At 43.3% G+C, this 22,271-nt stretch overlaps 1 long non-coding RNA gene across 1 annotated transcript; it reads right to left on the bottom strand.

The window, feature by feature from the left end:
* Positions 1-17,953: 17,953 nt before the first annotated feature.
* On the bottom strand, positions 17,954-20,251 carry LOC125449134 (uncharacterized). The gene is made up of 3 exons (XR_007246842.2): positions 20,131-20,251; positions 19,748-19,855; positions 17,954-18,968 (listed from the first exon to the last, which is right to left on the bottom strand). It is a non-coding gene; the product is annotated as an uncharacterized LOC125449134 (long non-coding RNA).
* Positions 20,252-22,271: the final 2,020 nt, after the last annotated feature.

The following is a 22,271-nucleotide window of genomic DNA, read 5'->3' as shown; positions in this document are numbered from 1 at the left end:
CCGAAGAAGTCGATCTGAGTGTTCCCCAACTGTAAACCTTGGATGAACCAGGAAGTCCACTCCCTACTATCAGATGTGCAGCATTCAAGTCGGATGACCCAGACTAATACAAGAACTTCAGATATTAGATTAGATTAGATTCCCTACAGTATGGAAACAGGCCCTTTGGCCCAACAAGTCCACACTGCCCCTTGAAGCATCCCACCCAGACCCATCTCCCTATAACCCACACACCCCTGAACACTACGGGCAATTTAGCATGGCCGATGCACCAACCCTGCACATCTTTGGACTGTGGGAGGAAACCAGAGCACCGGGAGGAAACCCACGCAGACACGGGGAGAATGTGCAAACTCCACACAGACAGTTACCCGAGACTGGAATTGAACCCGGTTCCCTGGCACTGTGAGGCTGCAGTGCTAACCACTGAGCCACCGTGCCGCGTATGACCTCTGCAAGCCTCTCAGGGTTGTCACGAGGCAGTACCAGACCAAGTTAGAAGCCCAAACCTACCAAACAGACTCCCGCCACCTATGGCAAGGCGTAAATGACATTACGGGATACAAAATTAAGTACAGCAAGATAGTGGGCGAAGGCACATCCTTATGTGACACTGTCAATGCTTTCTGTGCTTGGTATGAGCAGAATCCACAGTGACGCCTACCCTGATAACCCTGGACACACCTGCTCTCTCTGTCACTGCTGCAGACATCAGATTGGTCAACCCAAGGAAAGTGACGGGCTCAGACAGTGTTCTCAGCCAAGGACTCAGACCAACTGATGGAGGTACTCACAGACATCTTCAACACCACCATCCTACAAGCCAAAGCCCTGAACTGGTTCATGAAGAGCACCATCATCCCATACCTAATAAGGCACATGCAATAACTGTCGCCTAGTGGCTCTGACCTTAATAATTATGAAGTTCTTCAAGAGGCTGGTCATGGTCCACATCAACTGCAGTCTTCTAACCTGCCTCGATCCCATACAATTTGCCTACTGATGTAACAGGCCCTCAACCTTGGTTTCAGCTCTGCCATTTGCAACTGGATCCTCAGCTTTCTGGCGCACAGGCCGCAATAATTGAAGATGGGTAACTGGACTTCCTCCACAATAACACTCCCTCTGGAGCCCCTGCAAGGATGCCTCCTCAGTCCCCTACATTACACCCTGTATATCCACGATTGTATTGCCAAATTCCAAATGCACTCCATCTACAAGTTTGCTGAGGATACCACCAAACTGGGAAGGATATTTTACAATGATGAGCCATGATGCAGAAAGGAGGAAGAAGGCTGGTGACGTGGTGTAATGAAAACAACTTCTCTCCCAACATCGACATAACTAAAGAACTGATCATTGACTTCAGAAAGAAAGGAGGAGAACGTGCCCCCACCTACATCAATGGTCTGAAGTTGAGAGGGTGGAGAGCGTCAAGTTCCTCGGAATGATGATAACTGACGTGTCCTTGACTTCCCACGTAGGTGTGACAGTGAAGAAGGCACAACAACGCCTCTCCTTTCTCAGACATCTCAGGAAATTTTGCATATCGATAAGGACCCTCAAAAACTTCTACAGATACACTATTGAAAGCATATTGTCCAGGCCCATAACAGTCTGGTATGGCAACTGCTCTGCCCAGGACCGTAAGAAACTACTGAAGGTGGTGTGCACAGCCCAGACAATCATGGAAGCTAACTTTCTGTCCATGGACTCCATTTACATGGTCCACTGCTGTAGAAAGGCTGTAATCACCAGCAAAGATCCATCACACCCCAGCAATGATCTCCTGTAACTTCTTCCATCAGGCAAGAGATACAGAAGCATGAGCACACACTTCAGCGGTTCAGGAACTGCTTCTTCCTGGTCGTGATTAACATGATGAATGGAACTCTTGAGCCTCAAATAATGCTGATCTTGCGAACGTTGACCTCGCCTAGCATACACCCTGTGTAATGTAACCTGAATGCTTCTGTCTAAGTCTTTTCGATCTGTACATCTTTGCTTACTATGATCTGCTTGTACTACTCATAAACAAAGATTTTCACTGTACTTCGGTATATGTGACAATAAATCAATCACTCAATTTAATATTCTGGCTTTGTTAGATGGATTCCCTTTGTATCTCTTGATGCTTTGTTATTCATTTTGACTTATTTTGGTTTGGTTGAATCAGGTTTCTGGAAGAGCAGGAATGTTCCAGGAGAACAGGGTTTGGATTCTGCACTTTCTGCTGCTGCTCATCATATACAGGACTGAACCATATTCACTCTGTTCATCCTGATTTATTGATGAGTTCTTATATTCTGCATAAATGTAAAATTAATCACCTTTTTTGGACGCGTTTTTGTAATCTTTGTCTTTCTCACCTGAATGTTTAACATCACCTGGTTGGAGTCATAAAGGACAATCTGGGAGGAGGATCATATGTCAGAAACAGGTCTTTAACCCTGACACAGTCTATTAGGGTCACATTGCAAAGGACAAATGGACTTCAATCTTTCTCATCTCGCTTCAAAGACAACTGAGTTATCATGGTATAATCCTGAGGTGCACACTAAATAGTTCTCAGTCACTCTCTTCCTTGGTTCAGAGCCCTTGACACCAAACAGCAGCTCCCTTGCAAATGTGTTTAAAGTCAGGAAAAATAACAATGAATACTGGAAACATGCTGAAAAATCAGAAATTGGTGTCAAAACTGTGACCTGTTTTATCAGACAAAACAAAGAACTGCAGGTGCTGGAGATCTAAAACACATGCATGTCTGTTTCTAATCTATGCTGACTGAAAGTGAAGCAACACTTTAAGTTTCCAGTCTGAAAATGGCACTTGATAATTCTCCAACATTTGAACCTCTTTGTGTTACAATATTCATTTATTGACCAAAGCACATTTAAAATGCATTAGTTAAAATCTGTAGTAAAATTGCAAATGGAGGTATACAATTGGATCTCTATGCTCCTTTCACATTGATTATAGTTTGATTCCCAGTTAAAAGGGCCTGCACTATGGCCAATAATTTCTTCTTGCATTGATAATGCTTTAAAAACAACACTTTTTTGAACATACCTCATCCCTACATGTGAGTTAATCTAATTTGAAAAGCATTACCTAATCGCCTGGTGGAAACTGTTTCAATAGGAACTTTCAAAAGGAAATTGTAAGTATATTTGAAAAGAAAGGTTTCCAAGGACTTTGGACAAAGATTGGGGAAGTGGAACAATTGGATGATTGTTTAAAACAGCTGACTAGATAGGCCAAATGGCCTTGTTCTCCTGTAAAATTCTGTTGTTCAAGCGGTATCACTCTCATCCATCCAAATCAATGCAATTTCATTCTTGAAATTACTGTTTGAGTTATTAGCGTATGGAAATTTAACAGCAACAGTGCTACCCAATGTTATGGTTAACCTGTAGATTTGAATCTAACTTCAAAAACACTGGATTGTGAATTTGACGTCTGATTCACAGCCTCACATTAACCTGTTGTCTCAATCACTGCAGTGCTGAAAAAGCATCGTCTTTCTGGCAACTATCTGAATGAATAAAACTTTAATTGTGTTTCTGTTGGATTTGTAAGAATTTACCCAAATTGCACTGTACTGGACAATGATACACTTAATACTCTGACAGTTATCACTGCAGTTGATCAGGTTGTAATTTACCTTAACCTTGGCCCTGGATCAGGAATTCCTGCACAAGAAACTGTGTCGGTTGAAAGTAATCCAGGCTGCATGAGTAATTACAGTTCTCCAGCTTGTATCAGTTCATATTAATACAGAGCCTGTTATACCAACATTCACATACTAGACCTGTATTTGTGTGTGTCAGTGATGCATACACTACATTTAATGCTCAGACGATTCTGATTGTCAGCAACTCATGAAAATAGAAGCTGTGACATTGGTGGATTCATATACTTTACCACAAACAGTTAATCATAGATTGCCTATTCGAATTTGCGATAAACTCTTAATTATCCAGGATCATTATCAGGGCTGCAGTTTCAATCATTGGGAACAACAAGGCTGGGAAATAAGTACTGAAGGTTGGTCCTGCCAAGTTATAACATTAACTTTAATGAGTATTAATCCAGACCCTGTTGTAATACTCCTGATAGACAATTGGTGAAGGAAGAAACCGGAGTCAGTCGTTACTGGATAGTCTGGAACAGATTTACTTATAGAGAGTAAAACATAGCAGGTAGGACCTCTCATGGTGTGGCGGTAGTATTCCTATCCCTGAACAGGGAGATCTGGGTACAAGTCCCATCCTGCTGTCGAGGTGTGCAATAACATCTCTGAGCAGGCTGTTTAGAGAAACAGGCCAAACAATCATTTTTATAAAGATGAAATAATAAAGATACACAGTTCCTGACTTCCATGTCAGTTACTGCTCTTTATATTTATCCATCAACCTGCTTGGATAAGCTCTGACAAACCTCTGAGGCAAGTGAAATGTGAACCTGCACCTTTTGGCCCAGAGGCAGGGACATTGCCATTGCATGTCCAAATTCCGTTAGGTTTTTTGCTCCAGAGAAGGAAGATATTAATTATGTCAACTGTGCTCAGGTAGATGCAGTGAGTATGGAGACTGCATGGTATATGCAGAGAGGAATGGAAAAGGTATAAGTGGATGAACGGTGGTGTTGAATTAAAATGCTGGGCAGTAGCAATCTGTGGGTTTGTTCTTGGCGTTGTCAGTGTGCTGTCACCATCACAGGCAGGAAATCTGTTCGTGCTGATGACATGAAACTGACCACTTGTTTCATTCTCACACAGCACAACTTCCCGTTTCTCTGCTGCCGGTTTGAAACCGCACATCTCATTTTGAAGCAGAAAATAAACCTCGGACCACTGTCTGGTGGAAACATCTGGCGACAGGTTCAGTGCAGCGTCCTACAGATCACATTGCAGTGATATTTTAAAATGTAGCTGTTATTTCTGTTTAAAGTTTCCATTTCAGGACAAACTGGCGGTCTCTGTGGAGCACTACCCATCAGGCCTTATGTTACGGTTTGGTTATTAAATCATCCCAGATCATAATTATGATTTATTAACCAATAATGTAAAACCTCTATTTCAATTTAATGCCCTTCTCCCGCCTGACATAGTGGATTATCCAGGGATGTTCAGCTGCTATGTTCCCACTCCTTAAGCCGTGATATTCTTATTGTTATAATTCATGTATCAGGGCATCCAGTTCTTTCAAAGCTGCAGCATTCTGCATTCCTTCTCCACTGAAAGAATAGTTAACCTCTTATCCTACTTGTCAGAGTGAACAATGTCTCATTTCACACATCTGCCATTTTTTTGTCCACAGACTTAATCTGTCTGTATCCATTCTCAGATCTTCCTTTTCAGGTGCTCTCACTGCAGCACTGGATTCAGAATACCATCTGAACCACCCCACCCCGGACACATCAGCAGTGGCCATACACCTAGTTTGTATTTAGAGACAGGTTCATTAATTCAGCAACCTGTTGAGACACCAGCGAGTTCGTACTGAGATGAAAGCTTTGAAATGTTCTGAGCGTAAGGAGTGTTTTAAAAGCATGAAGAATCTGCTGAGACACCAACACACACACACTGAAGAGAGGCCATTCACCTGCTCAGTGTGTGGGAAGGGTTTCATCTCTCCTTGTGACATATGAATGAACTCACACTGGGGAGAGACCATTCACCTGCTCCATGAGTGGAACAGAATTAATTGTGCTTCCCAACTTCTGAAACACCAATACATTCACGTTAAGGAGAGGCTGTTCACCAGCTCTGTTTGTGGGAAGGGATTCACTCAGTCATTTGAGCTGCTGCAACATCAAGTTCACAAACGACTGTCGAGGTTTAATTCTGAGGATATTGCTGCATTTTACCACAGCCAGGGCTGAACTAGCAAGTTACTCCTGAGCAGAGCAAGTATTGTTCCAACCACTTCCTTCTATGGTTCAGAGCTCCTGGACATAGAATAGGAAATCCCTTATAATTCCTGAGCATCCAAAGAACCCCCTACTTTGTGAAAACAAGCTCTTCAGCCCTAGATAACAAAGTGTGGAGCTGGATGAACACAGCAGACCCAGCAGCATCTCAGGAGCACAAAAGCTGAAGCTTCGGGCCTAGGCCCTTCATCAGAAAAGGGGGATGGGGAGAGCGTTCTGGAATAAATAGGGGGAGAGGGGGAGGCGGACCGAAGACGGAGAGAAAACAAGATAGGTAGAGAGGAGAGTATAGGTGAGGAGGTAGGGAGGGGATAGGTCAGTCCTGGGAAGATGAACAGGCCAAGGAGGCGGGATGAGGTGGTAGGTAGGAAATGGAGGTGCGGCTTGAGGTGGGAGGAAGGGATGGGTGAGAGAAAGAACGGGTTAGTGAAGCGGAGACAGGCTGGGCTGGTTTACGGATGCAGTGGGAGGAGTCGACGAGCTGGGCTGGTTTTGTCTTCAGCCCAAGAAGTCCACACTGACCCTAACAGCGTCCCAACCAGACCCATTCCCCAAACCTACCTAATCTACACATGGTCAACCCACCTGGCCTGCACATCTTCGGACTGGGGGAGGAAACCGGAGCACCCAGAGGAAACCCACGCAGACATGGGCAGAATGTATAAGCTCCATGCAGACAGTTTTCCAAGGGGAATCGAACCCAAGCCCTAGTGCTGTGAGGCAGCAGTGCTGACCACTGAGTCACTGTGCTGCCCCAGCCACTATTAAGCTCATTTTGTGCCGCCCACTGTGTTTAGAATCAGAAATAATAATGATGAAGGCTGGAAATGTGCTGTGAGGTTAATGCATAAATATGACCTTTCCTGGCTGGAAGTGAACCAGTAGGTTCTGCTGAATTGGTAAATGCAAAACAAGAACAACGCCTTCCATCGCTAATTTATCATTTTTTAGCCTTCTCTTTTCCAAGGAAAAGACTTTCAGATTTTCCTCGTCATTGCAATATATCCATTTGTGTGATATGAATGGTTGATATTGCTCTTTCTTTGTTCTTGTGAATTATGACAGCAGCAGAAATGTTTCATTCCTGAGGGATTTCAGTTCGGGCTGTTTGGATTTACAACATCATTCTCTCTGTGGCTGTTGGATTATCAATTTAACAGGAATTAGGTGTTTGTCTGATTAATTGGAATTGAAAAGAATGTCCTTTATTACCACATGTGCTCAAGTACAGAAACACAGGGGTACAGTGAAAAGGTTTGTCATGTCTACTGGCACTACCCTCGGTACATGTGACTAGGCACAAATCTTAGATACATAAGGAACAAGGAAAAAGAAGTTAGATTACTTCACAGTGTTTATAAAACTAAGTTCGAAATACGACATAGTTGGAAGATTGACATTGCAGTCAGACAAAAAAAAAATCAAATAAACAAAACAGCAGCTGAGTACAGGGGCTTCCACACGTTGTCCAACCAGTCTCCAGTCCAACACTGTCCATGGTCCGCTCTAAGCCTCCAGTCCCCTCCGCACCAGCCCTCAGCTGCTTCCAAGGTAATTTTTCTCCCCCGGAACTGTTGAATATTACTGAATGAAAATGTCAAGCAACCAACAAGCAACAATTGACTTAGCAGTCTCCACTTAGAAAAAAAACATTTTTCTTGCATCTTTTAGACCTTCCTGCCATTTTACTCCTGTACAATTTTAATATGAAACCATGCAACTAAATGAGTAAAATCTGTGTATTTAAAAATGAGGAACTGCATGACACTGATATATAGTAGAAAACACAAAAATAAGCACTGAGAATTACAGAGACCTCAGGGAGATAAACACCTGGACAGTCGGGATGTCCCCACTTGACTATGAGCACGCAGCTCATGAAAGATTTAAAACCAGAATAGAATTATTAAAATACACACCACCTCGTGTTCTGAGTACTCAGCTATCCAGTGAACTCTTAATATTTGCGAACTACATTGAGTAATCGGTCTTTGCACAGGCGTACGTGCATGTGAGAAGCAACTAACTGGAAAGTTTCCCTTGACACTTCTACAGCAGATATCGACTCCCTCTGACTTTGCCAGTAAAACGAATTGGTTATGAATTGCTAAGCGGCCAGTTAAATGCGTTGGGCCGAATAACTTTACCTGACTGCATCATTCCATGAATTTCGAATATTTAGGACACAGGTAGAGAATGAGATTCGAATCAGTGGCTGTCGGATTGAAACCAGCAAGGGTCGAACCTTCAGTACCGATCAGAGAGGGAAAAAAGTTTTAAAAGCTCAGTTAATTATCTCGAGATAGTGGAGTTTGAACGCTCCTGAAGAAATAGAAGAATTTAAGAAACAGTGGGAAAAAAATCTATGATAACTCATTTATTTTCGAGTTAATTTGTCGGGATTCATAATGTTTTTTTCAGCTTAATGAAACCCTTGTTGGTTACAGGGCTGAGTGTGAATGGCAGTTCCTCAAACCAATCGGAATGACAGAGGTTGGGAAACTAGATCTGGAGCTCCCCTATTGGTTGAAACTCTCTTGAACTCCATGAGCAAAGTGGTCCTTTCTGTTAGAGATAATGGGAACTGCAGATGCTGGAGATTCCAAGATAATAAAATGTGGGGCTGGATGAACACAGCAGGCCAAGCAGCATCTCAGGAGCACAAAAGCTGACGTTTCGGGCCTAGACCCTTCATCAGAGAGGGGGATGGGGGGAGGGAACTGGAATAAATAGGGAGAGAGGGGGAGGCGGACCGAAGATGGAGAGTAAAGAAGATAGGTGGAGAGGGTGTAGGTGGGTAGGTAGGGAGGGGATAGGTCAGTCCAGGGAAGACGGACAGGTCAAGGAGGTGGGATGAGGTTAGTAGGTAGCTGGGGGTGCGGCTTGGGGTGGGAGGAAGGGATGGGTGAGAGGAAGAACCGGTTAGGGAGGCAGAGACAGGTTGGACTGGTTTTGGGATGCAGTGGGTGGGGGGGAAGAGCTGGGCTGGTTGTGTGGTGCAGTGGGGGGAGGGGATGAACTGGGCTGGTTTAGGGATGCAGTGGGGGAAGGGGAGATTTTGAAACTGGTGAAGTCCACATTGATACCATATGGCTGCAGGGTTCCCAGGCGGAATATAAGTTGCTGTTCCTGCAACCTTCGGGTGGCATCATTGTGGCAGTGCAGGAGGCCCATGATGGACATGTCATCAAGAGAATGGGAGGGGGAGTGGAAATGGTTTGCGACTGGGAGGTGCAGTTGTTTGTGCCTTTACTCAGGCGGAACCCTGTGGGGCTGTTTCAAAGATTTCACAGCGTTGTTGAAGTTTTAACTCAGGCCTGTGATTGGCATTGCCCTGAGAAATTAACCACCGAATGTTGACACCTATTTTGTTGTGTGGAAAGTGACGCGATGTATGTCCGTGTCCTTTCCGTGTGCGAAAAGCAGGGCTTTATCTACTAACACACGTAGTTTCCAGTGCATGCAAATTCACCCAGACTGTGATCTGAAGTGACCACTTTGAATTGATTATCAGTGTAATTCTTAGCAATTAGCAGTTGTAATGAGTAACTGTGGAATATTTTGAACATATTTAGATCCGCGCAGGCTTGAAGGGCCGAAAGGCCTGTACCTGCGCTTAATTTTCTTTGTTCTTTGTATATCGTCCAATTGCAGAATTGCATTTAATGCTGGAGACTGTTTTGAATTTTGCCAGCATCGACTGGTTGAGTATGGTCATTACATTGCTGTGTGAACAATCAAAGGGAAATGCTGTTTGATATGATCAGCCAGTCTTCAGGATTATGGCCTACAGGCTTGGCATCATCCTTGTAAGCCTTCTTTGCACGCTTTCCAGTTTAACTATGTCTTTCCTATAACAGGTTGACCAAAGCTGTTCACAGGGTGACCAAAACTGATAAGAAAAATAAGACAGGTTATGCATCATTCCTTTGATAATACATTTTTCCGGGAACCTAATCAAATCGTTTGCAAGGATCCCGTGACAATACCATCTGATCTCTTGCCATATATCGTGCAAACTCATAACAAGCCAAAGGCTCTTACATTTTACCCTGAGAGTGCATCCACCTCTTCCTCTGGCAGTGTAACAAAAAAATGTCCTTTGTGTCCTTTTTAAATCTTTCTCCTCTCAACTTAAAAATATGCCCACCTGGTGTTAAACTCACCCATCTCTGGGAAAAGGCCGTTGCTATTCACCTTGACTTAGGGATAGGAATGAAGGAGACTGGAAGAGGGTGTCCCTCAAAAAGGAGCTACCTTGTGTTAGAGGTATTAAGAAGCTGCAACATTTTCACACATCTGATTTATTTGACTTTTATTCAGAATATTAATCCCTATGACCAGGCTGGAGTTTATCCACCATTATCAGAAACTGATCTCAATGATCACAGCCCAGCCCCAAATGTGCTCACGATCGTGATGAGTGAACTCTCTGGTGTCTCGGCAGGTTGAATGAGTGAGTGGATCTCTTCTCACACTTGGAGGAAGTGAAGGGCCTGTTAATTGTTGACTAGTTGGTGTGTCAGAAGGTGGGATGACTGAGTGAATTCCTTGCCACAGTCAGAGCAGGTGATCAGCCTCTCCTTAGTGTGTACAGGGAGTTGAGATGATTGTCTGAACCCAATCCCACTATGAATGGCCTCAAGTCAGAGTGAACCCGTTGATGACATGTCAATTTCCCAGAACATTTATAGCACTTCCCACAGTTCTGGGCATTTAAAATGCTTCTCCTCAATGTGAATCTGCTGATGTTCACTGAATTGAGATAATCACTGGAGCACAGTCCCACGGTCTCGCCTCAGTGTGAGCACATTGTTGGGACATCAGTTCTCCCAAGGTTTTATCATACTTCCCACAGTCTAGGCATTTAGAAGGTCTCTCCGTAGTGTGAGCTTGCCAGTGTGTCAGCAGGTGCGATGACTGAGTGAATCCTTTCCCACATCTGGAGAAAGCAAACAGCCTCTCTCCAGTATGTTATTGTTGATGTTTCAAACGGTTGGATAACTGAGTGAATCCCTTCCCGCACTGTGGGAAGGTGCATGGTCTCTCCCCAGTGTGACTGTGGCAATGCGTTTCCAGTTCCAATGGGCCACTGAATCCCTGCCAACAATGTCCACATTTCCATGACTTTTCCGAAGATTGTTTGGTACCTTTTGCTGCCGCGGTTAAAGGGTGATGATTTTCAAGTCCTGGTGAACTGAATAGCTCTGTCAGATGCTGATTTGTTATTTGGTTTGAGTTTCACTGACTGCAAGCCCTCCCCTTATGTTCTGTGAAATTGAATTTGTGAAGAAAATGGGTGTAGGAACAACTTTTAGAAGGCAATAAATGTCAGGAGACAGCAAAGTTCAGGCACATGGTAGTTCATTGAAGCATTCACCTGTGTTATGCAGGGAGGGGCCAGTGACCACCCCGAATCTGGCTTTGATTTAAAGGCACAATTTCCCCCACCCACCCCCTAATCTTTGGCTGAGATCTGGAGAGGAGTCAATGATGCTCTGACTCTAATACAAGCAAATTGTCTTTTATACATTTTCTTCATGTTTTAACGTGGCAGCACAAATTCCCTCCCCTTATATTCTTCTGGTTAATTAGTGCTGAGTTGTCCAACTATGCTTGGGTTTTAGTACATCCCTCCAATTAGTAATTGCTTGTTGCTGTGTCCTGATTGGCCTAATCTAATGCAAGAGAAGGTTAAATTCAGGTATTTCTGGCAACTTTTATCTTCCAATTATGCTTAATCTATGTTTTCATACAAGACAGCAACATCGACAGCGGTTTCTGAGCTCTTTCATGAAGTGGATACAATATGTCCCTTTTAATTCTCAAACTGTCCTTGTGAAGAGATAATAAACTATTCCTTCTCATTTTTTAAAATTTGCCTGTATTTTTATTTTTATATTTTTATACATCTGCATATATATGTAGCCACTTTTGAATCTATATCTATGATTGTCTTGATAATCTTAATTAATTAAAAGCGAGTCATAATAGTCAAACAGATTATTTTGAAAAATCTTCAGAGAAACAACTAAATGGTGTGAATTGTTCTTATCACAGATACCAGCACATACAATCTTGCTTAGACAGCTATTGTTTTAAGTGCTTAGAATACAGGCCTTTCCCACACTCTTTAATTTCTGTTAAACATGTATTGTAAAACTTGTTGGGGCTTTCATCAGCTATTTTATGCTGTTCTGTCTTGGGCATCCCGAACATGGACTTTTTATTTCTACTGGAGTGGTCAGCATCATCTGGTGGGGTCCTTCTCACTTGGCTCCCAATGGTTTTTTATGGATGATATCATATCCTCCCACTGGTGGATCACCCAAAGCGGCCAATACCTGTTGGAAAGCAGATCTGAGAACATTGGTTAGGTCTTGAAAATACTTCAATGGCGCATCACCCATCAAGTGGCAATCAGCTGTGCATCAATCAATTGTTCCTGGCATTGACATAGGATTTCTGGGGATGACTTCAAAAGGGCTTAGTCCTGTTGTCCACTTGGGGTTTGCGTGGATGCTGCATTGTATGATTGACAGGGCTTGTGGCCAGGCCACTCCCTCTCAGTGGTGCTTAGCGAATCTTTGGCTTATTGTGCGGATGGTGTGTTCCACTTGCCCTGAGGACTTGAGGGCAGTGGAGGCCCCATTTAATGTTTATCAAACTGCAAACTTTCTGGCAGACAGCATTTTGGAAGTGTGTCGCTTGGTCAGAGTCAACACTGGTTGGGACTTCCCATTGAGGAATCTAATCCTCGCACAAAACTTTAGCTGTATGATTGACCGTGGCTCATTGGGTTGAAGAGGTTTCTACCCATCTGGAGAATTTGTCGATGATAACTAGGACTTTAGTATAGCCTGAACATGGAGGGAGGGTATGTAATTGACTTGTAGTTGTTGGAATGGTCTCACTAGGGGGCATAGCTGTGATGGTTCCAGGGTTATTCTTTTGACAGGTCATGCAATGGTCTCCTATCACCTGGGCATGTTTTCTAAAATCCGAATGCCACCAGTTCTTATGGAATTGTGCTATCACTTGTTGAAAGCCAAATACCCTCATGAGTAGGGCACTAATGCCTGTGTGGCGATGGGCTTGTCCATCTCTCTTTGTCTCCAGGCACCATTATCGCACAGTTTAATTCCTGCCTCAATCCAAGTACATTTTTCTTCTCGGGAGCATTGACACTGCATATTCTTCAGGGCTTGTGTTAAAGTCCTGAGCATCTTTAATTTATACCTTAAGGTGGGTTCCATCGGAGGCTCTTCTTGTGAGGCCACTTCGTCAGCCAGAGTGTTTCCATGGTCTTCTACGGTGTTGTCTTTGGCATGGGCTTTACGTTTCAGGATGGAGATTTCTCGGGTAATTGTATGGCTTAAATACCATTTTGGATGGGGGTACCTGCATTTGTAAGGAATCTCCCCTTTTGCCACAATGGTCCAAGATTGTGAGCTACTCGAAATGTGGAGAGGAAATCCATGTCGATATTTGCTGCCTGACCCTCTGCTATCCTGGCTGCTTCCAATAGAGCATTTAGCTCAGCTTGTTGGGTAGATGATCGAGCCTGTAGATTACCTTTCGCCATGACTTCATGCAGACTGGTGACTGCCCATCTTGCTTATCTGATCCTGTTTTCAATGAAAGCAGACTGGTCTGTAAAAAGAATAAGTTGTGCGTTCTGCAGAGGCTCCTGTGCTGCTAGAGCTGCTTCATCTATTTGTTTTAAAATTTCCACGTAGTCATGTTCTTCTTCGTATCTACCTCCTCCCTCTTCTCGCTCTTTGGACACTGGGACCTTAGTTTCAGATTTAACCTTGGTTGGCTCAGTCGATACGGAGACTGGGGGCTTCTAAGACTGCTGTCCAGTGGGTCCACCTGACTGCTGTTGCTGGTGTTACTCTATTCACTGACAGTAAAGTGAGTAAGGTGTGGGGACACTTTGATAGTTAGTTTTTGGCGAGGACCAAACTTGTGGTGGCCATCACGGCCCAACATGCGGCTTCACCATTGCAGGGCTACTGCATCCAGTTTAGCTGATAATATCCAACATGTCTTTGTAAATCCCCATATTCTTCCCCAAGTATCTTTCCTTTTCATTTACAAAAAGGGTAAATGGCTTCCCACTGTCAGGAATTCCCAAAGCTGGTGCCTAGGATAAGACCTTTCTTGTTGATTACTAAAAGCATCTCTTTGCTCTGCTGTGGGTGATAACCTCCTTTGATGTTCTCTTGCCCTTTAAGACGTCATTCAGTGGCTGTGCTGACTGTGTGAGTCAATCCAGTTCCTGTTAAAGTCTCAGTCTTAACGATGATCTGAGTTCGTTGATAGTAGTGGGCTCTTGGGCCTTCCCGAATTACGGCCAATGTACTGAATAACCATAGCAGGCGTAGAGGTCATTCTGGCAAGTGGCTTTGCAGGCCATGTGAAATATGGTAGGGCTATAGACTGGTGAGCCTCACATCGGAGATTGGGAAGCTATTGGAGAGGATTCTTAGGGATTGGACTTACACACATTTGGAAAAACATGGCCTAATTAGCGACAGTCAGCATGACCTAGTGCAGGGCATGCCATGTCTTATTAACTTACTTGAATTTTTTGAGGAGTTGATGAAGATAATCGATGACAAGTGGATATTGTCTATATGGATTTTAGTAAGGCTTCAACAAGATCCCTCATTTCAGACTTCCCCAGAAGATTAAGATGCATGAGATCCACAGTGACTTCACTGCATGGAATCAGGATTGGCTTCCCCCATAGAAGGCAGAAGGTAGTGTTGGAAGGTCGTTTTTCAGGCTGGAGGTCCATGACTAGTGAAATTCTGGAGGGATCTGCGCTGGGACCTCTGCTGTTTGTGATATATATATATATAAATGACTTAGACGAAAATGTAGATGAATAGACCAGTAAGTTTGCAGATGATACGAAGATCAGTAGAATGATGGATAATGCACAAGGCTGTCAAATGATACAGCAGGTTAAAGATCAGCTGCAGATATGGGTGGAGAAATGGCAGATAAAATCCAGGTAAGTGTGAAGTGCTGTACTTTGGGAGATCAAGTATTAAGGAAATGTATACAGCTAATTGCAGGACCCCGAACAGCATTAATGTGCAGAGGGATCTTGGAGTTCAAGTCCATAGCTCCCTGAAAGTGGCCATGCAAGTAGATAAGGTGCTGAAGAAGGCAAATGGTGTGCTTACCTTTATTAGTCTTGGACTTGAGTACGAGAGTCAGGATGTCATTGCAGCCTTATAAGACTTTGGTTAGGCAACACTTATAGTACTGCTATCAATTCATGAAGGATGTGGAGGCTTTGGAGGGGGTGCAGATGAGGTTTATGAGGATGCTGCCTGGATTAAAGCATATGAACGATAAGGAGAGGCAAGAAAAACTCAGGTTGCTTTCTCTAGAGAGGCAGAGACTGGGAGGTGAATGATAGAGGTGTATAAAATTATGAGATAAAGTTAAGATCAGAATCTTTTTCCCAAAGTTGAAATGTCTAAAACTAGGAGGCATGCATTTAAGGTAAGAGGGGGAAAATTCAAAGGAGATGTGAGGGGCACCTTTTTTTTTACATAAGTGTGATAGGAGTGTGCAACACGCTGCCAGGGGTTGTGGTGGAGACTGATATGATTGGGACAGTTAAGAAACTTTTTGTTAAGCATATGAGTGTGCAGGAAATGGATGGATATGGACCAAGGGCAGGCAGAAGGGATTAAATTAATTTGGTGTCATGTTCCGCATACCATCAAGGGCTGAAGGACTTGCTCCTGTGCTGTCCCGTTCTAATTCCTATGTTGACTGCTGTGGAATTCCTGTGGTAGCTGGGTCCAGGGGTACTGTTATTGCTGGACAATGAAGGCATTTCAGTGTTGGACTTCAGCTTCACACTTTATTATATTAACTACGTGCGTTCTGGTTTGCCTCTTTTCCTTTCTGTAACTAATTCAGAGTTTATATCTGTAATTATTAATTAAACAGCTAGTTACTGCGAGATAACAAGATGTAGAGCTCAATCCAAGCCCGAAACATCAGCTTTCGTGCTCCTATGATGCTGCTTGGCCTGCTGTGTTCATCCAGCTCTACACCTTATTATCTCAGATTGTCCAGCATCTGCAGTCGCTATTATCTCTGAAACAGTTAGTGCGAGATGTCCTTTTTCAAAGCCAAATGCTAAATGTTATTATCTATGTCTTACAGAGCCGCTATTGTTAAGACTATATTATTACCTGTCTTACGCATTAGCTGAATCAAGAGTTAAATGTTATCCTCTATGTCTTACAGAGGCAGTATTGTTACTCAAACACTAAATGTTATTATTTATATCTTATGCGCATTTAGCAACCTTGTCAGTAACTGTGACTGTCAGTAGTCATTGGCAGCTGTTGGACATTTTGTGCTGCTCAGTCATGGGCAGCTCTAACCAGCACTGAAAATTTTTGCAGGCAGCCCTGCTATTTTCGTCTCAACAACGGAGGATACATTTCACCTGACTCTGGAGGTTTACCCACATTTCAGCTTGTCAGATGACTCGAGGCCTTCTCTCTATTCTAATTTCTTCAAGGAACACAGCAGTAATCTGTACCTGGAACAAGAGGATGTATGGTTGGTTCTAAATGAATTCTTTGTGTCAGTATTCACTAGTGAGAGAGACAAATCAGGGAGAGGTTTGTGATTGCATTTAATGGGCCTTACTCTTTCCCCCTGTATCCTTTACTGTAAAACAACTGAGCATTTTCCTTAATTTTACCTGGCTGTATCAATTCATGTTTCCCCTTACAGCTCTACATATCTCCCCACTTAAATTCACTCTTGCACATTTAGCTGGAAGTATCTGCTCCCTGTGCACTCTGGCCAAATCGTAGCTAGCCTTACTAAAATCAAACAATTTAGTCCTTTGATTTGAGGCCCATCCTGGTCCTTTCCATAACAATCCTGTCTGCAAAATGTTCCCCCACTAATACTTCTGCTAATTGTGCACCTTTGTTACCAAAAGTCTAGATTTTCCCCCTTTCTTGTTGGGACTTCTACATTCTGGCTTCAAAAGCTGTTCTGGATTTATTTTAAACATTCCATGGTATTTTATTTTAAACTTTTCACACTATCTTGTGGAAGTTGAAATCTGCCACTGTCATGACCCTATTACCCTGACATTTGCCTGCTGACCAGCTCCACTTGGTTTCAGTCCTCTAAGACATCATCGCTCTTTATTGCTATAATAAATTCCTTAAACATAATTGTTACACCTTCTCTTCTTTTGCCTCCTTTACTGTCTCACATGAAGACCTTGTACCCTAGAATACTGAGTTTCCAACCCTGTCTTTCTCTCAACCATGGACAAGCATATGGACGTACATGGAATAGTGTAGGTTAGATGGGCTTCAGATCGGTATGCCAAGTCGGCACAACATTGAGGGCCGAAGGGCCTGTACTGTGCTGTAATGTTCTATGTCTCAGTGACAGCAATGTTATCATACCCCAGTTTTAATTTGTATCCTCAACTCATCTGCCTAAGTTGGCACAATCTTAGCATTAAAATCAATGCCATATAACAATGTGAAACACCCTTCTCCCCAATGTTGATGCCTTCCTGACTCACTTGTTGATTCTTCGCTTTTCTTCCGACTCTTTTGGGCATTCTCTCTAGATTCCATCTTCTTGCTAAAGTTAAGTGGCACACTCCCCAACAGCACTTGTAACTAAATTTCCAGCATTTCAGGCTCTCTCTCACCGGGATGTGCCTTCTCCCAGCTGGTCACGTGAAGGGTACTGATTCTCTCGTTCTGAGTGCCTTAGAGGTAAGAAAAAGACTTGATGCGATTTAGTTTTAGATTTGTATTATTTTTATCCCAACAGGTAACTGAATCTGAGGCGTTTACAAACAACAGAAATAGGGCCAGAAAGCATGGTTTGGATTTGGATAACAATAGCATCAAAATCCAATCCTGACAGATACTGGGTGTCAAGTTCGTTTTCAGAGACCCTCACACTCTTGCTGCAATAAGAAGACACTGACCTGTTTAGAAAAATACAAATCCTTTTATTACCAAGCAAGTACAAGCTGTGGAGAATCACTGTACTCAACCCGGCACAGAGTGCAGAGTCTCAAAATTACTTCACAAACAATAAACAAGTGGACAGTCTTTGCAAGTGTAAAGATGTTAATGTGCAGCTGCAATGTGGTTATTTTCAAAACCTATCCTAAAGATAAACAATTGCATCAACATTTTATGTACAATATCAGCCCATTTAATAGAGCAGGGTTTAATAACATCAATCCAATAACCAAGATTCATTCCTTGGTGTGAGTCAAAGCCAGATCCTTCACCTGTGGCCTTTCTGTGAAGTTGCTGGTGTATTAGCAAACAGCAAAGCCTTTTCCACAAACACAGCAGGTGAACGGGATCCATCCAGTGTCATTTCATTGGTGTGTTAACAGTTTGAAATCCCCTCCCACACACAGAAAATGTGAAGGTCTCTCCACAGAGAGAATAGGCTGGTATATCAGCAGGTGACATGACTGAGTGAATGTTTCTTCCCAGTGTGACTTGCTGGTATATCAGCAGGAAAGGCGACTGAGTGAATCCTTTCCCACACGAACAGCAGATGAATGGTCTCTCCCCGGTGCGAACACACTGATGTTCCTGTAGACTAGACGGGTGAGTGAATCCTTTACCACAATAATAACAGGTGAATGGTGTCTTTCTCCTCTGCATTCGCTGGTGTATCTGCAGTTTCGATGACTGAGTGAATCCCATTCCACAATCAGAGCAGGTGAATGGCTTCTCCCCAGTGTGATTGCATGGGTGAGTTTTCAGCTGGGATGGGTAAAGAAATCCCTTCCCACAATCCCCATATTTCCACAGTCTTTCCCCAGTGTGACTGCACTGGCGTTTGGACATTTCAGATGAATCTTCACAGACTCTTCCACACACAGACAGTGCATGTTTCTCCCCTGTGTGAATGGGTCTTTTTCCTTCAAAGTGACCATCGGATCTCGATGTGGCTTCATTTGAAGTCGAAGTGCAAATCAACTTTTCAAACAGAAAACAAATGTATTAGGAGAAACCAGAAAGACACACAGCTTGTGAAATTGAGAGCAATTAATCTGGTCAGTTTTGGAGAAGAGACTGAGAGAGGCTGCTGAGTTATCATTAAACCTGAACTTGTTCATGAATCTCCTCCAGAAAAGGGAACCAGTCAACGTTTATACAAAACTACAGGAAGAGATAAAGGTGGGAGAGGCAGGCACGAGGAAGAGGCATTTATAGATCTACAACTCAGTCCTGTTTTCTAATAGGTTTAGATCTCCCTGCCTCACCTAACTTTTTGACTGAAAACACTCAGCTCCAAAGCACTCTCACCGAGCCAAGCAGCACTCAACAGTGCAGCCTTGTCATTTTAATTGTCTCCTCACACCTACGCTGACCTCATCCTCCTATACTGATCCAATGTAGTTCATCTTTCAATTCAGCACATTTGAAGGCTCAAGATCAGTTGAGTGTTGTCAGCATTTGGAACGTTCCACCTGAAAGGGTGCCAGTGTTTGAGTTCATAAAGAATTTTAAGGAAAGGTTACAGGTATTTGAGAATAATAAACGTATAGGTTAAAATCATAAAGTGGGCGATTGGGATGAAATATGGCAGTTCTTTCAAAGCGTTAATGCGTTATTTAGATAAAGCTACGCTGCCTCCCAGCCCAATATCTAATTCCTCAGCGGCAGAACTAAGCACACACCCCATTTGAACATGTTGCTGGCTTTTGAGTTAAAAACACATCGGAGATATTTTCCCGCATACAGGACAGACAAACCTTTTTCCTTCCACAGTTAAATGCCAATGATATTCAGATCCTGATGGCGCCGCTGGCTGTCAGAACTTGTTTTGAGATCCCAGTCTGCAAATTATTCTCAATTATATCCTGTAATACGAATTCACAAAAGTAAAATCACTGTCAGTCCAGGGCAGAATTCTAGTAAAGACAGACAGTTCTCTTGGTTTTCAAGTTACTGTACAAATGCAACTCTTCAAATCGCCCCGCCCCTTCCAAGAAGCAAGCGGATGCGCGCTGCTGCGCATTGCCCCCAACAAAGATGGCTACCGTGGCCTGGGGCCCGCAGCCGTTTGCTGCAAACGCGGGACTTCGAGTTTCTCATTCGAATCTAGCAGCCTACACTGAGTGTTCATGAAACCTACCACTCCAGTCGGACTCAATTTTCTTCCCGGTGTCCGCCGTACCTCCTCACCTTACCCGTTCCCTTCTCCCGCAAACACTCGGGCGCCAGTTCGGCATTCACGCAGCAAAGCCGGAAAGGGGCTTTACTGATCACGTGTCGTTGGGCTCGCCCCGCCCCTCATTCACTCCCATTGGTTAGAAGTTGACACAGTGCCCTCACCTGACGAGGGAGCAGCATTTCGAAGGCTTGTGATCTGAATCAAGCCAGTTCACCGATGTTGAGAATGAATGCTGAATCTCCATCCAGCTGCTGTTCAGGCTGTTCCAGATTCTCAGAAGTTGCTGAGTGAAATAATCTTCACATTTTCACCTTGGATTATTCGCCAATTCTGTGAAAGCTGTCCTCCGTGGCGACCAAACACTGTGACAGTGCGAACAGTATCTCCCTTTCTCCAAATGATATATACTGAAAACAAATCTACACTTCAACTAAGTCACTGGTTAACGTTCTCAGCTCCAAGGAGAATTATCTGAGCTTCTATTTGTCTACGAAACGAAAATCCGTCTTAATTTTAAATTATTCATGGGTGTGGCCTTTGCTGCCCAGACGAATATTTATGCTGCTTGGCCTGCTGTGTTCATCCAGCCTCACATTTTATTATCTTGGAATTCTCCAGCATCTGCAGTTCCCATTATCTCGAATATTTATTGTCCCTGTTTATTTGACTTGGAGAAAGTGGTGGCGAATTTCCTTCTTGAACGGCTGCAGTCCATGTGCTGTAAGCACTATAGCCCCCGCCTTTCTCTGTAATCCTGCACAACCTCACTGCTCCCCCCCCCCCGCTTAATCCCCACCAACGTTACATTCTTCCTTGTCCCTGTAAATCCGTCCAGCCTTAAAATCATCCCTATTTCTATAATCTCCTCCTGCCTCACAAACATCCCTATGTCTTACCTCCTCCAATCTGGACAAAACTCCCTTTTTCTGTAATCTCCTTCAGACTCTCAATCTTCCTTATCTCTGCAATCTCCTCCAGCCTAAGAACTCTCACTATCTCTACAATCACACCCAACCCTTAACAATCATCTCTATCTCCACAAACTCCTCCAGACTCACAAACTTCCCACTCTGTAAAAGGAGCTCAGGAAAGTCGGGAAATCATAGGCACAACACTGTGGAGTATATTGAAAATTGTGAGATTAAGCTACAGCATAACAAGGGCTAATCTTACAAATGCTATTGAAAAAGATGACTTGCAGGTACAGTCGAAATTAAGGAAATTGGTTCAAAGCAGAAAAGAAGTACATGACCAACAAACTTTTGCCTTGATTTTTGTGGTTAGGGTATGGGGAATAGTCTGACAGCCTGCATTTACACAAATACACTCTCACAGGGGAGAGGATATCCACCTGCTCAGTGTTTTGGGAGGGATTCATTAAGCAACAGCACCCACTGACACACCAGCAAGGTAATTGATTAACTGTAGGTGTTAGTTTCCATCTGTTATTGCTGCTGTTAATCACATACCAGTTTGATGATCTGATGATAATCTGTTTTTACTGATGTTACTAGCCCAATTAATTGGTTCCAGGACAGGGGTTCCCTTATGTACAACATACGAAAGCTAGTATATACAAATGCAATCTCCTAGAGGGATATAATTTTGCAGCTCCAACAGACAAACATTTTCTGTACTAACAAGTGGCTCCTTTATATCTTCCTACATTGTGTTCTGACTTACATGCAAATTGACTTGCAAAAGACTCCAGAATGGAACCTGTTTGCAACCCATGAACTGCCTGTAAAATATTCTGGAAACATATCTTTTTAAAAGCGATGTGTGTGATCCTTCTCCCAATTCAACAGCATCTCTCTCTCTGCTGCCCTGGAATGAGCTTCATCAATCACAGTGAATGGTACAGTATCACTGAGCACAGCAGCTGGTGGCCATTCAGCCCATTGTTGGTACAATCTCTCACTTGTGAAATACTGCAAATCTATCTACAACTTCATTGCCCTGTGCCCACAGTCTGATAAATATTTCCTCATTGGGTTAAATTCCAAATCACTTTTGAAAATGACTGCAGAATCTGTTTCCACCTACCATTTAGTCTGTTCCAGATCGTCAGGACTTGAGTAAAATAATCTCGACATTGGCAC

The sequence above is a fragment of the Stegostoma tigrinum genome, chromosome 43 (assembly GCF_030684315.1).
Source record: "Stegostoma tigrinum isolate sSteTig4 chromosome 43, sSteTig4.hap1, whole genome shotgun sequence".
NCBI lineage: Eukaryota > Metazoa > Chordata > Chondrichthyes > Orectolobiformes > Stegostomatidae > Stegostoma > Stegostoma tigrinum.
This window is presented reverse-complemented; position numbering and strand designations above follow the sequence as displayed.